Source organism: Dama dama, chromosome X, assembly GCF_033118175.1.
Source record: "Dama dama isolate Ldn47 chromosome X, ASM3311817v1, whole genome shotgun sequence".
In the NCBI taxonomy this organism is placed as follows: Eukaryota; Metazoa; Chordata; class Mammalia; order Artiodactyla; family Cervidae; genus Dama; species Dama dama.
In genome coordinates this window covers 120274771-120291357 of record NC_083714.1, presented here as the reverse complement: position 1 = coordinate 120291357, position 16587 = coordinate 120274771, and the positions used below count along the sequence as shown (strand labels likewise).

The 16587-nt window shown below is 35.7% G+C and overlaps 1 protein-coding gene across 1 annotated transcript in view; it reads right to left on the bottom strand.

Moving 5' to 3' along the window:
- Window positions 1-16587, bottom strand: part of DMD (dystrophin) — a 2165569-nt gene that overhangs the window by 1923794 nt on the left and 225188 nt on the right. The window lies entirely within an intron of this gene.

The window sequence follows — 16587 nt, the reverse complement described above, 5'->3', positions numbered from 1 at the left end:
TCTTTTTGATGACTTCCACTGTTAATTGATAGAATTTTACTGAATATCTAGATCATTTCTAAATAAGATGAAACATGAAATGTTAACTTCTGAACGTAGGTTTATCTACTTTTGACTTTCTATTACAGAGGAACTAAAATTTGGGTCTCTTAGTAAACATTTTATGCTTTATGGAAAGACTATAGTATGAAGAAGCACATGTTTCTAGATTATGAAATGCATTCATAAATTTGTCAATTTAAAGAATGGTGGTGTACCAGAGAGTTCATAATTGCTTAATTCTAAGTTTTCAGTAGAAATGAGGTTTCTAAGGGTAAAGGATTCTAATTATTACATGTAGCTAAAGCTACTAGAAATAAAAAGGGAAACAAATTTACATGCAAGGAAAGTAACCTGTGCTTTTGGTTAGAAGAGGCATGAGGTATGGAGATGCATTTTTGTTGAGAAATGAAACTGATTTTATCCTAAAATAAAACTGGTTATTTCAGAATGGGAGTAAAAAAAAAAAAAAGGGAATGGGATGGGGAGAAGAATGGAGGACAAACTATGGGGAGAGATGGAAAGAGAGAGAAGGTGGGGGAAGGCGTATTATGCAGTCAATTTGAATTACCATTATAAGGGTTTTTAAATTAAACTTTAATACCAATTGTGTACTTATGTAAAACTAAAACTCCATTTTTTTTCATCTGCTAAAAAGAAAATCTTTCTTACATTTATTGGTCTGCTCTTAATAAGAAATTTAAACAAAGGTTGTTCTTCATCTTTTAAGTAATCCGCTTGGAAAGCAAAGATTTTATGTGCTTCACACTATCTTCATGACGTCTTTGATTACTTAAAACCGAGTTCACTATTAAAAGAGCCAAGTTATGCTCACAACTATATAACCTTCTTTATTTGCCTTTAAAATAGAATACTTTGTTACTTTGGTTAAGTAGATCATTAAGTACTGTTTCCTAATGATCTGTGATCCTAGTTAATCAAGTATCTACAACCTTTTTATTTTTTGACAAATTTCACAAAATCAAATTCTAAATGAAATTTTTGACCAGGAATTAACTTTGGTATTTTCTAGAGCCCCCCTGGAACATGTCAAAAGATTTGTTCTCTTCCCTTGTAAAAGAAAGAGGTGAAACTAATTAGGTTTATGTGATATGTTATATAACATGGGAAGTATTATCAGATAGGAAATAATACTAAACATTTTTTATATTATATTTGATAATTATATACTATAAGTGTTACAGAAATTGAGTGAAATTCCTAAAATTCAGATATATCCTGACATAATATTATTAGTCATAATTCTAGTCATTATCTTTAAATGCTGTGTATCACAGAAATAACCAAACATTGTAATGAACTCTAATCAGATCTGTAACCATGACCATGTTTTAAGTCTTTCTCATTCACAGAGTTATCGTTTTATTCTGATGCTTTTGCAAAAGTGCTTCATCTTCAAGGAGATTAATGGATAGTAACCTAGAATACAGATTTCTGATATCTTCAAGGTTATATAACTGAACTGGGTAAAAATTTCTAAAATTAGTGGGAAAAAACTAGATTAAAAATCAGTAAGAAGTAATTACATGCAATTGAATATACTGATGAGAATGAGCATAACTTTTATTTATTTTTTTGCTTGAAACATTATTTTTAAATGTTCTGTTTTTCCAAAGTTATGGAAACCTTGTATCTTTTCATTTAAACTATCTATAACTTAGAACAATTTAATGGGATTTACCTTTGTGAACAAAGATGAAACATTTATCTTTTTCTACCTACCTGATCCTTATAGAATTCAGAAACTCTCAATGAGTACTCTTATTTTAATAGAAATTTAGTTATTTGTATAAATTCAATTAAAACCTGTTCATCTTGTAACAGGACACAATTGGAAACACTGTTTATATTACCAAGGCTTTGACGGGCATGCCATATTTTAAAATGATGTACATAAACTCAGATATGATCAGACAGCTTTAAGGAACTAGCATTGGCTTTATGGAGCCCATAAAGCTTCTTGGGAAAACAGTCAGGCACCTCGCTTGTAGGTTTCCCAGCAGCCTTACCAGGTGAGTAAGGAAGGTAACTTCTTGGCAGACATAGGAACTTTAAGGTATTTTGGGGACCAGGGAAGAGAGGGATTCACTCAAATCTATAGGTATTACATCTGATGGCACATGCTTGGCTTGGCTTCTAAGCCATGAGATGCTTTTAAGAGTCCAGTCTGAGATTCCATATGAAAAGTTCCAGCAAATCACACTTAAAAGAGCCTATATGATCAATTAACTATCCTTGCTACAGTTATGTAAATAATCAGACCAAGTTCACTGAAAGGAGATTTAATTTGCAAACAAATCACTCTTATTGTGGTTATCCTTGATAAAACAGGGGTGATTATAGAGAGAAAAATTAATGTTTCAGTAATACTCTTTTATGGATATCAAATTGTCCTTGAGGTTTTGTTTTCTACCTGTAAAGTGGGCTAAATCCTGATTCTTCTAGTTTTTTTTTTTCTTTTCTAATATTTCGCTACAACTCTGCAAACTAACATTTCAATTTTATCCCACTCTTTCGACTTGGAATCATGAGAACTAAAACTATCTTTTCCCCAAAGCCATATAGCTAAAGATGGACAATTTGATATAAAATTCAGAGAAATCACAACAGCTCATGTGTAGGCAATTTTTGTGACTGTTGCTGTGTGGACCATTCAGAAAGATCAGCAGAAACATTTAAACTGCAAACCAGGAAAATCTATTAGGTTGCCACTGCCTGCCCTCACTTCATCTGAAGATGCTTCAAGCCAGACATTTAGAAGTCCTCTCAATTCGCTGCCTTGAGAACTCAGAAACTGGGATTACAATATGTTCCAATATTAACCTTTGTGTGTGTGTTTTTTTAATTCCATAGAAATGTGTATCACTAAGTATCTGATTGCTTGCACCATAGGCCTAACTCTGAGAGCCCAATTACATGACTAGTCCCTGAAATGAGGCACACCTGTTTAACTGAACTGGCCTATTCTTAGAACTCAAAGATGAGTACTATGAGATGGATTAACCTATCAACTCAACGGTGGGATGAACAGGTTCAAAATGAGACTCCCCTGGAAGTGCCACTTTGGCATGCGGATTGTTTTGAGCTGAAGAGATGGAGGCCCGAAACTTAGCAAGAGTGTTTTACCTTCCCTTCAACTACATAAAATAATTTAGATAGAGGACCTGGTCCAGGAAGAGAGCTGTCACCAGAGATAACTACAAAAATTAGGGTAAGTATGGTAAGCTGAGGTAGCCTGGCAGGGTCTGTTTATTCAAAGTTTTCTCTGCATTCCATTGTCTCTGAATGGAATGGCAAACCTTACAAATGCTTGCTCTTCCCATCTTTCTGTGAATTGTCTTCCTCCTCACTATAGACCTAGACCCCTATCTCCTTCTTAGCTCAGAAAGGCATATAAGCCTCAACTGCCTGACTGTTATGGACTCTCTCATTGCCTTTGTGGGTCTGCCATACATACATAGTTAAATTTGTTTTTCTCGGGTTAATCTGTCTGATGTCAATTTTATTGATAGAGAAGCCAGAAGAACCCAGATGGGTAGAGAATTTTTTTTTCTGCCATGCTACTGAAAAAAGTCAAGTACGAAGGACCACATATAGTATGATTACATTTTTATTAAATACCCATGATAGGCAAATTCATAGAGACAGAGCAGAGACTAGTCATTGCCACAGGTTATGCGGAGGGAGGAACAGGGAATGACTGTTAATGAGTATGGAGTTTATTTTGGGGATGATGAAACTGTACTAAAGTTAGTGATGATAGTTGTAACAGCTATATCAATATATTAAAACCTATTGAACTGTACATTTTAAAAGGGTAGATTTTTATTGTATGTGAATTATATCTCTTTAATTGTAAAGATGTTATCAAAAAGTCCCTGGGATATCCCATTTCTTAAGAAGCCCATATTTTTTTTTCCCCTTGAAGTCTTCTGAAAAAGTTTATAGCTCTTTTTGCTGTGTTGTGCTTTCGAGAAGCAGCTTGTTCTGGTTTTATTTGATTTTGTTTCATTTTGGTGTCAGAATCAACCCTGCTTACATATCCTGAGTCTTTTTCTTTTTTCAATTTGAGGCTTAACAACAAACGAAAAGAGGCAGCACTTCCCCAATGATTCAACAGGTTTTGATGGGCAGATGGTGAGCGTTTGTTTCCCTCATTGTTTCCTACCCAGAAGAAGGGTGTGAAATAGCTCTCTGTGTCAAAATGTGTAATTCACAAAAGAATTACTTTTTTTTTATTTTAGCCTAGTCTGATTTATTGAAACAATAATGTCTTTTAATTTTATGTCAACTTTGGGCAAAATGTTATCATGTTCCAATGACTTTATTGGGAAAATAAGATAATAAATTTACGTGCACAGATAGTATAGATGAAAGCTAGGAAAGATGAACACTTTAGGCTGATATGTGACCACTTTCAAAAACCATCACTACAGTCTTGAAATTTCCACCACAACAGACTAAAACTCTTAATTAGAATATTCAGAAATCAATAGCCAATCTACTTATGTAGATCTTGAAATATTTATTTATTTTGGGGGGCAATTTCTTTCTGATTACATGAGAGGAAGATACTTCTTTTGGTTTCTCTGATACCCATTCTGTCTTTATTCCCTTTTTAAAAAATTCTACTTTTATTTAGTGGTAATAGTGTGTCTAGCTAAAACAAACAACCTCATTTCAAGCTTCCAGGAACCCAGCAATGGCCTTGTGACATGGGAGAGGAAGACTGCCCAGAGTTTCCAGGGATGTTATGTTTTCCTGATATAGATGTTGCCCCTTTCTTTGTTTTTTTTTCCCCTCCAGCTCCACTGAGCTATGCTGCCCCTTTCTTATTCTTGCTGCTGAAAGGGAGCATAATCTGTCACCCCACAATATGTATCCTTGGCATACAGATTACCTGTATTTTTACTTTATAGAAATTATTTTTCCCTTTAATCCATTTTTATTCGACAATTTTTTGAAGTTATATATAGATAAGTTATATTATTGGTAAATTTCCTTTGAGCATAGTAATGGGATATTATAAAACATGTTTTACAAAAAGAGACGCTTGATGTTATAGGGTTAAAGCCTAAATAACACATAGAGAGAGGAGGTTCAAAAGGGATGATGGATACATATTTAAAAGAGTAAGGTAGTATGTACAAATGATGGAAAGATGGTTTCTATATGTAAATGTTTCTATCCTATCATGTTTCTATTCTGAGACTTTGGGCAACTTGGTTCCAAAAAAAAATTGGATCAGCTATACATGTAGGACCAGACCACTGCAGGGTATTTCTTCACAACTGGAAACCAAATACAAGATTAACTCCAATCCAAGGTTATTTAAAAAAAAAAAAAAAAGTCAACATAAAGACACATGCCTACCAGTTTGGGAAGGGAATGAGGGGAAAGAGTATCAGCTGGGACAAGATATGATCGGCTGATCAGCTGATTTGCTCCTTACTCCACCCAGCAACAATGGCCAGTATTTAGCTAGTCTACCAACTTGCATTTTTGCAAGGTAAGTATCAAAACCAAGGGGAAAATGCATTATCATAGCTGGCAAAAATCAAGAAAGATTTTTTTAATGCTCAAAATGTGAAGTAAAACTAGAGAAAAAATACTGAGCAAATAAGGCACTTTGTTCCAAGGTATGGAAACATTGACAAAACTATTACCAGTTATAGCTGACCTTTACTGGGTAAAACCTGGACAAACAGGACAAACTCCTTTAAAAGGAAAGCCTTCAAAGGGTCAAATCCCATGGTATTCACAGGCCGGGCAGGTTGCTACAGGGCACGAAGAGTCTATTATACAGAGAAAAGCAGTAGGAGCACAATTATCTTTGAAACCTTTTGGGCTGCTGCAGTGAAGGCCCTGCAGTGTCAGTTTTCTATGCTAAGGCAGGAAGGGATGTAACCCCACTTTTGCTGTATAGTTGCCTGGTTGAGTGACTTCCTTTAAGAGAAATGCCTTATCTTTTCCAATTTTTATGAAATAGTTTCCAATTCTATTTCTACCTTTATCTCAGGAAATTCCAAGTGAATAAGAAACTCATGTTGTCTCCCTAAAATAGCCAACTCTTTGTACATTTTTCTTTTAATAAGGTGACACAGACTGCTTTACTTTGTTTGAAAATTTCCAAGTGTTGCCATGGAAGGACTTTCCACTGACAGTCTGCAAATAGACAACCCACGAAGAACTTATCGTAGCTATGGCCAAGAGAGTCAGTGTTTTGGACAGCTTCATGGAACAAGTCTTACTAGAAGTACTGGGAGACTACATTTAGAAAATTATTTCTCTCGGACACATATTTTAGAGTGGACAAAAGTAACTGAGGTAAACAAAGCCATTATAATTTATATAGTCTTTTTAGGGATTATTTTTCTCAATTTTGTACAAAACCACAATTACCAGTATGTGAGTTCCAACTCCTGCATAATATTGTAGGCTTATTTTTCATCTACATTTTAAGTCGGGGGTAGAAATGTTGTGATTTCCTGTGGTGAAACTGGCTTTACCAAAATAAAGAAATTATCTGATGAACTCAAATCAGAGGATGGATGTACCAATCACTTATTTTCTAGGCTGTGAGTTACTCCGGAGAGTAGCTAAAGCTTAATTTATCCATGTTCTTGAAACCTAATTTGTTTAACATGGCCCAGTGGTATTATCAAATCATTTTCTATATTAAGTAATAAAAATTCAGTCTGATGCCCTAGTCAATTATATTTAAAACTTATTATTTTGGTTCATTGCAACCAATTTGGCACTTACACTTTTCCCCACTTTATCCAAAATTCCATGGAAATGACAGAAAATATTCAGGTACTAAAATAATAAAAATTATAATCAGCATGGAAAACAAGAATGGAGAAAAGGGAACCCTCTTACACTGTTGGTGGGAATGCAAACTAGTACAGCCACTATGGAGAACAGTGTGGAGATTTCTTAAAAAACTGGAAATAGAACTGCCATATGACCCAGCAATCCCACTTCTGGGCATACACACTGAGGAAACCAGATCTGAAAGAGACACGTGCACCCCAATGTTCATCGCAGCACTGTTTATAATAGCCAGGACATGGAAGCAACCTAGATGTCCATCAGCAGATGAATGGATAAGGAAGCTGTGGTACATATACACCATGGAATATTACTCAGCCGTTAAAAAGAATTCATTTGAACCAGTCCTAATGAGATGGATGAAACTGGAGCCCCTTATACAGAGTGAAGTAAGCCAGAAAGATAAAGAACATTACAGCATACTATCACATATATATGGAATTTAGAAAGATGGTAACGATAACCCCATATGCAAAACAGAAAAAGAGACACAGAAATACAGAACAGACTTTTGAACTCTGTGGGAGAAGGTGAGGGTGGGATATTTCAAAAGAACAGCATGTATACTATCTATGGTGAAACAGATCACCAGCCCAGGTGGGATGCATGAGACAAGTGCTCAGGCCTGGTGCACTGGGAAGGCCCAGAGGAATCGGGTGGAGAGGGAGGTGGGAGGGGGGATCGGGATGGGGAATACGTGTAAATCTATGGCTGATTCATATCAATGTATGACAAAACCCACTGAAATGTTGTGAAGTAATTAGCCTCCAACTAATAAAAAAAAAAAAAAAAAAAAAGAATGGGAGCAAGCAGAAGGACTAGGATATTTGTGGAAATGCTGAAAGACAGAGATAGGATCCGGTTGATAAAGAACACAGAGGAGAGGAAATGCAGCTGCAAACACCGGAAGTAATCAAAAGTCTCAGAGAAGTCTCACGGTAGGGTGTTGGGATGATCAGAGGATGTGTAATGGCAGAAGTAAACTCATATAGGAGTCAAGGAGTGGTTAGGGTCCTTTGGAAAGCTCCCCGTGGAAGAAACATGAAACCCTGACCTGGAGGATGACAAGGAATCTAACAATAGACCAATGTCTTTAAAGAAGATTGGTATCACTAGAATTGAGAGAGGGAGGTAGAGAGGGCTAGAAAATCAGAAGGAAGGCCAGGAAAAGGTAGGGCTCTGTAGAGCATGTTCAGTATTTAAATTGTGTTGTTGTTTAGTCACTAAGTCGTGTCTGACTCTTGGCAACGCTATGGACTGTAGCCCTCCGGGCTCCTCTCTCCATGGCATTTCCCAGGCAGGAATACTGGAGTGGGTTGTCATTTCCTTCTCCAGGGGATATTCCTGACCCAGGGATTGAACCTACATTTCCAGCTTTGGCAGGTGGATTTTTACCACTGAGCCAACTGGGAAGCCTAAGTATTTAAATAGACAGCCATTAAAGACTTGTGCACAGCACAAACAATAGTCCAATAAATCTTGTAAAAACATTTATTCTTTTTGCCATATTGAAAATGGAGTGCAGGATGTTAAGGGTGGATGGATAAAGTACAATAGGATAGACAAAGGGAGACTTTGGCACAAATGAATATCATGGAACTCATATAAAAATGTTTCTTCCCTTCAAATCTTTTCACTTTTCTACCTCCCCCCACCCACCCATCATATTCCAGCGTAGTTTCCACCACCAGGATTACTGAAATGGCCTCCAAACTGATATTCTTAATCCTCATCTCTGGCCTACTCCAACATCATCCATCATAGTGCAAGCAAACAATTTTTCCTAATCATCATTTTTTCCACCTCATTTCTCTGCTTAAAAATTGATCATGTCTTCATATTACTTATAGATGGGGTTTGAGAGGATTAAAAACAAGTCTATTTTCCTCACTCAGGTTCATAATTAAATAAGTCACAACACAGGAGTCAGACAGATACAGAGGAAAGTATCTCCTGTATCATTGAGAAAATTGGTATCAGTGAACATGGCCTAAGCCTTCTCACTGTGCGTGGCTTGGTGATAATTTGCCTACCAACACCCACTGAATAGCAGCCAATCTTTTCCCATGTTGGATACCTCTGTATAATTTATACATGATGGAGAGACAGAGCCCCAAAGTAAAAGATGCTGAGACAATTCCTCCTCCTCCAAAAATTCCAGCCAGGTAGTTCACTTTTGCTTTCTTAATAGGAGTACATGAAGGGATAGAGCAAAAGGGCAGTAATACCCACTATTGTAGTTCCTTCCACAGCTGGATAGCTGAAGCAAGAGGAAAGGAGGGTCCATATATCATATACATTATAATTTAATACCAATCAGTCTTTTCTCCAACCAAAGTTAAGGTTAGCACATTATTAATAAGTTAACACATTATTATCTGAATGTGTTTGGGGAAATTTTAATTTTATGTGGTTCATTATCATAGCCATGTTCACTGGTATGTTTATGTATCTCTAAAGGAGGTTTAGGTATGATGAACTATTTTCTCTCTCATATTGAATTTCTAGATAATGAGTACTATATTAGAAATCTATACTGATAACAATCATACTAATCTTAATTCTCCGGACATTTACAGCAAGGGTAATACAAAATCTCTAATATCAGTACATGACATTTTTAGAAATATGTTATAGGTAAATCAAATACAATAGACTACTTTTATTATTATAGTTAAAAGATGTTTCAAAATACCATACTATTCCTAAGAACTATAAAACATTATAGTAACCTATAAAATTAATGCTTCAATGATTCTAAAACATATCAATTGAAGATAATGCATATATATGTTTTATATGTATACATATATAACTATATATTAGGATAAAATATATATAATTATCATAGAAGGGATAAACTGTTTCTGTGTTTCTATAACATATATCACCCTAGCACCAAGGCACTGAACATCAACTACCATTAATAATGATCTATTTTATTTTATAATTAAAGCCGTTAACTGATAGAAATAGTGACTTTTTACACATACTTGAATATGAAAGTAGGTTCCCCCCATCTTATTAAAATATCTAGTGGAAATTAGTACAAGTCCTTGTTTATTCATTCCACAAACAGCGGGAGAACTTTTAATACATTTGTTGGAATTCAGTATCTGTTAAATAATAATATTTATTATATCTGCATATTAAAATTTTTAAATTATATAGCAGTAGAAAATTACTGAGAATATTCACAATGTACACAGCTAAAGGAAACACTTTTCTCATGAAAAAGTCAATTTAGGTACCGCTGTCAGGATAAAATGGCTTAGATCCACTTCTCCCTGCTACTTCCCACTAACATAACAATAAGTATTGGTAGTAATCCAAGAAACAACCATAAGTAACTCAGAAAGGTGGTAAGAAGACAACAGGGGAGGCTGGGGATGCTGGTACTGGTAAAGTAGCTGAGTGACTTACGTTGCCTCACCCAATAGAGTAAGATAGCCCCAACCTGGCATTTCATAACCCGCAACTAGCATTAGAAGGAAATGGCAACCTACTCCAGTATTCTGGCCTAGAGAATCCCATGGACAGAGGAGCCTGGTGGGCTGCCATCTATGGGGTCGCACAGAGCCGGACACAACTGAAGTGATTTAGCAGCAGCAGCGTTAGAAGGCAGCCCAGACAGGCTCACTCTTCCTTCAAATCCAACAGTCCAACAGGACCTCGGGCAACCCTGACTCCATCTTGGATGCAGTGGGCAGATACAATGCCAATATCTGCCAATAATAAGTGACCAGGGGAAGTACTCTCCATTCCTTTTGGGCTTGCATTTTCTCTCACATCTACAGACACTGACACATGTAATAAAGGTGCATAGAATTAAGTATATGTGCATGCACACACACACACATACAAGTGAGCACTGAGAAAATCTGAGTACAATTGGAGTATTGTATGATTGTCAGTATCCTGGTTGTGCCATTGCACAAGTGTTTTTCAAGATGTTGCCATTGGGTGGAACTGAGTAATATGTGCACAGGGTCTCTCTCGGATATTTCTTATAACTCATGTGTATCAATAATTACCTCAGTAAAAATTTCAATTTTTTAAAAAGTCAATTTTTATTTTCCCCTCTATATTTGAATTTCACTGGATGTGGTATTTATTTTGCCCACTAGATAATTGAGAATCATCCCACTTTGTGTTTACTCAAAGCTAGTTAAACTCAGAGCAATCTTATTTTAAAGGAATGCTGCATGGTATGACCTTATCAGCCGTTTACTAACTTATTTGAATAGACATTACGTACATGAGCTGGTCTTTGAAGCATCTTTTCTGCCTGAAGCTGTTTTGTTTTTTTTTCTTTCCAATTTTAAACAGGAAGTATTCCTTCCCTGTCAGCTCAAGAAAATTTCAAGTTATTAACTAGGATTCTTCTGAGCCATAATACAAATAGTTCATTAAAAACACGTGTCAATCCATGGCTGATTCATATCAATGTATGACAAAACCCACTGAAATGTTGTGAAGTGATTGGCCTCCAACTAATAAAAAAAGATAAAAATTAAAAAAAATAAATAAAATCTGTAACGTGTTCTTAAGGGAGGTGGTCTTAGGAAGAAAGGAAGCAATGGTGACTGATCACTAGCAGCCCAAGGAAGTGTGACTGTGGGCAAGTTATTTTACCTCTGGGCTTTCATTTCCCTATGTAGAAAAACTGAAGTAACAGTTTTTCCTATTTCCTAGGGTGGTTATATACTAAAATATATAAAACCTTTAGTTCAGTGCCAGGTATATGGTAAGCACTTCAGTAAATATTAACTATTATTTCTACTCATAAAACATAAATAATTCTTCATTAGAATTGGTAGCACTTTAAATCTCCTTTAACATAAGCGGCTGCCTCTCTTCGGAAACCTTTGAAGTACTGTTTGTATCACCCTTATTAGCATTTGTGCAGTGTACTTCTTGTGTAATTAACTCCTGGATAAAAAGAAATATCCGTCCCCTTTTCTTTACTAGCTGTTTAATAGTATAGCTTCAGCTCTTCCACCAAAAACATTAGAATTGTCACTTAATTTTCAACCTCTCAATATTTAATTGAAAGATGTGCAATATAATTAAAAAGGTACCCACAGGGCAACTAATTCTGAAGACTAGCGATAAGTGAATGAAGGAAGTATGCTTAATTTCATTTTCATGCTTTAGCAGTTCCTATCTTACATTGATAAAGAAATCCTAAGCTCTACATCTCCATAAGAAGATAGTCTTACAATGCACATGTGACTATATAAAATGCTTATGTGTATATGCTTTTGTGTGTATACACACATGGAAAGCTACACAAAAATACAGATATTTTAATTTGGATCATTATAGGGCCTTATATAATGTGACTCTCATACACACAATTATGGTGTTTCCCCACCAGAACAAGACAGCATATTCTAATTTTTTGGACATTAGATGTATTTTATTGTTTACAATGTACTCTACAACTAAATTTTGATTAAAAGGGCAAATGATTAAAAGTATTGATTGCTACAATTAATAGCTTGGGATAGTTTTATTTTATTGTCATAACTGATGGCATTCATTCCTCCATGCCTACTATAGCACATGGATCCATTCCTAAGAGGAAACATATTAGAATCCAAAGTTTACTCCTGAAGAATCTTAACAAATTTCTAACATCTTTGGAAAATGTCAGGAAAATTCACAATTTCTACTATAGTCTTCCGATTTAAGTCAAGAAAAATAATTTTAAAGATAATAGGACAGCCCAGGGAGGTGAGCTCCAGCCAGTTACTGTGGAAAAACCAGAGGCAGTCACAGTCATGAAATTGCCAACACCACAGTTGGGGCACTTGCCAACAAAGTAGATGCCAAAACCAGAAAAACAGCTCCTCAGATTGATTGTTGAAATCTACAAAGGCCAAGTGCTTCATGTGTGGGCCTGACTGCAGAACTGCTTTCTCCCCCAAAAGATATTGTTTATTTGTTTTATATTATCGAAGGTGTTGGAAATGTAAAAATAATATTGTTATATATAAGAATAAAAATCTGCCCAAGGAACATTTAGGTTTCCTTTAGCAAATAATAAAAAAGAAACTCTGAAGTATTACAGCTTTTATAAATTTTTCCTTCTCTATGACTCAGTTTCTCTATCTGTAAAATGGAGATAATATAGCATCACAGTGTTACTGTATGGGAAAAAAGGAAATAATAGATGTGATAGACTAAGCATAATGCCAAACAAATAGCACTCATCAAAAACAGGAATAACAATTGTTATTCCTATGATCATTTCTATAATTATACCCAGTGGCATGCATGGTTGCTTCAGTCATGTCTGACTCTTTGCGAACCCATGGACTGTAGCCCACCAGACTCCTCTGTCCCTGGATTCTCCAGGCAACAATACTGGAGTGGGTTGCCATGCCTTTCTCCAGGGGTTCTTCCCGGCCCAGGGATCAAACCCACATCTTCTGCGTCACCTGCACTACAGGTGGATTCCTTACTGTGGAACATATGGGGGAGCCCTATACCCAGTTAGTTAAGCTTATATTATCATATTCTTAATATCTGTATTATTACACCAAGTTAGACAAATCAAAATTATTTTTTAAAGCTTGTCCACAAGTTACTTTATCAGACATTTTTGTTTAACACAAATCAGTTATTTGGAAATCTATTTTATGTAAATATGTTATAAATGATATACTACTATCTTTTCACTTATTTTCTTGGTGACTGTAGAAATACAAAGGTTAAGAAATAATTTTCAAAGAAAAAAATCATAGCATCATTTTCTAGAGCTCTCTAGGTGAGGATTAACTGTGCTAATAGCCAGATCAAGTTGTATACACACTACACATTACATCCAATTCAAATTTTAAAACAACTCAGAGGGACATTTCATTTTAGTCCTTATAGTATCAAAATATCCATTTTGGGGTTTTTTTTTTTTAAGAAATAAAATAACCAATTCTCCAGGTGATTTTCTGAGGTTTCAGTTAATTTCTGCCATCATCAGAATTAAAACCAACAAATGAAAACCGGTGATCAATATCAGAGAATCATGTTTTTTAAAAAAAAAAAAATAAGAATACCAGCCATTAATTCAAAAGGCTAAATGACAAGAATTCTATTTTTTCAAAAAAATCTTTTATCTTATTTCCATGAACTCAAGAGTTTCTCTACATTCCTTATAAAGTATGTTCGTCCCTTCAGTGAACTAGTTGAAAACCCACAGGAAACAGGAATGCATTTTATTGCAACCCTTCCTTTTTCTGTGAAGATTATGAGGAAGATTATGAATTTCACATTTCTGTGAAAAACTAGCAGCATAATGGAGATCTGGGAGCAGGATACGCCAAGATGCTTCTGAGGTCTGTCTATTGGTCAGGAATGCTTGACAATGTAGGTCAACCATCCTTCTATGTTCAAAAAACACAGGATGTGAGGCTCACGATTGTTTTTTTATGTTTTGTGCCATTTGAATTACACAGGCAAATCCAATGACATAAATGAGGCCTTATATGACCTGACATCCACATGCCTACTCTAGCGGAACCTTGACATCAATGGTACAGTCAGATGAAGCTAAAGGTTCCTCCAATGCCCATGTCAACGTCAGACTGAGTAGAAGCTCCACACTTGGCAATCCCGCTTGAGTGATTTGCAGTCCTGGCATGTCACTAACTGGCTGGCACTTTCTAATAGGCCCTGCACCAGTTCTGATTGATGTGTGAGTGTGCAAACATTACCGGCATTCAGGAGCCAGATGGCCCACACAACAAGCATAGCAGCCAGACAAAACACAGGCAGATTCAGCACACTGCTGGAGAGTTACATATCTGGTGATTCCTCACCACACTAGACGATGCATCGTCTTATTTATTTGATTTCATTCCATACTAACCCAAAACCATGTCTCCTTCTGTCGTTTCAGTGCCACATTCTAATGAAAGGAGCAAATTAATTTTTCCTTCCCATTTAGCAGGAAATGAAGACCTTTACGATCAACCTGATTCTACCATGCTATTTGTGGAGGCTGTCACGTGCTCTCTCAAGTTATAGATGAACGAAACCTCTTCACTGCTTCTCCAGGATAAACCAGTCACTTATTTTCGTCATCTCACTTAAACGGATTCTTTAAAACTTAAGCCCTAACATTTAAAAGGAAGTGTCTAGAAGAAGGTATCCCTTCTCAAATCGGCAGGAATAGTGCCTACATGTATCAGGCACACAAGAAAATGACACATTCACAAAACACTGCAAAATCGCCTTATTCCTCAAAGTAAAAAGTTAAAGTCAGTTAATATTGGTCTTCTCTCCTCACACATGCAAAACACCATGTATGCATATGCTTGTGTGTGTGTGTGCACACGTGTGCACACACAGTGAATGGAGATTTCCACTGTAACTACTATGGTAAGAAAAAGCCGAATCCACAAATAAGAAAACCAGTACTTTTCAGTGTTAACAATGTATGAGTTAAAAGAATATGACAACAGAGATCTTTCTTGAATCTGGCTCAGTCATGCACATGTGTCTCTGACTTTATTCACTAAGATAAGCAGCCTTCTAGAAATCACTAAAATAGAACCTTCAAAAGCACCAGTTTAAGCTCTGGAGATCTCATGGAAGTTGGGAGACTTGTTCAAAGAAGTCTGAGGAATTACTTGGGAATTTCTTTACCATAGTTCTATCTTAAAATTGCAAAAAATATATATAATACACTTGAGAAAATAGTAAGCTTGCTTCCTGAACTTAAAACAAATAGCTCTGTGTTGGATTCATTCTGAGCACATCATTCCAGGCTGTCAGGTCAGCTACACTGTTCATAGTTTCCCTCTGGAATAAGCTAATTCTGGAATCACTTTATAGTTTGGATACTTTCAGCATGAGATATTGATGTCCTTGTAGAGGCTAGATTACATAACATAGAAAAAGAAGGCTCATGTTTTACTGAAGTGCATGTACTACCCAAACTGTGTAGTGTGACTGTGGAAGCCCATGTATGTGTTAAGAATTTTAATTACTTCTGTAAGGGGAAGCAAATATTCATTTTTCATATTTCATCTTGACCAACAGTTTTGATTTGCTTGGAAACAAAAAACTACCTTTTGCAATAAACCACTGTTTCAACAGCAATAAATTTCACAATGAACAAAGTTTAAACCGACCATTTAAAATTTAAAAAAAAAAAAAGATGGTCATTAAAGGTCAAAGAATCTGCATGAAAAAAATACAGGAGGGTACTATAAAATGCAGTTTAAATCAAATTGTTATACATTAGGAAATCTTTAATGCTGATTCTGCTATAATTCAAGAAGCAAATAATGAAGAGGAATAAAGAAAAGAGTAAAGTGAAGCCAAATGTGTCATCACATAAAATAACATACACCAGGATAGGGTGCTATAAAGTTTTATTTCTACAGCTTTGAAAGAAGCTAAAAACTCACTTGTGACTCTCCAGCTCATGAGTAATGTGGTCATTTCAAACTTATGGCAATAAAAACTTTATAGCACCCCAGTTCAGAACATATGTCAAACAGAGAAAAAAGTAAAAATCAAAATGAAATGTGACAAAACACTGCAAAACACATCTCATCTGACACCACTATTCTGTTTTGGTCTAGGATTCAGCAGCCACTTTTATTTTGGAATTTCTTTCTCAAAATCATGAAGCAACTTGAAAGATCACTATGATTACCATCAAAGTAAATGTGGGAAAAT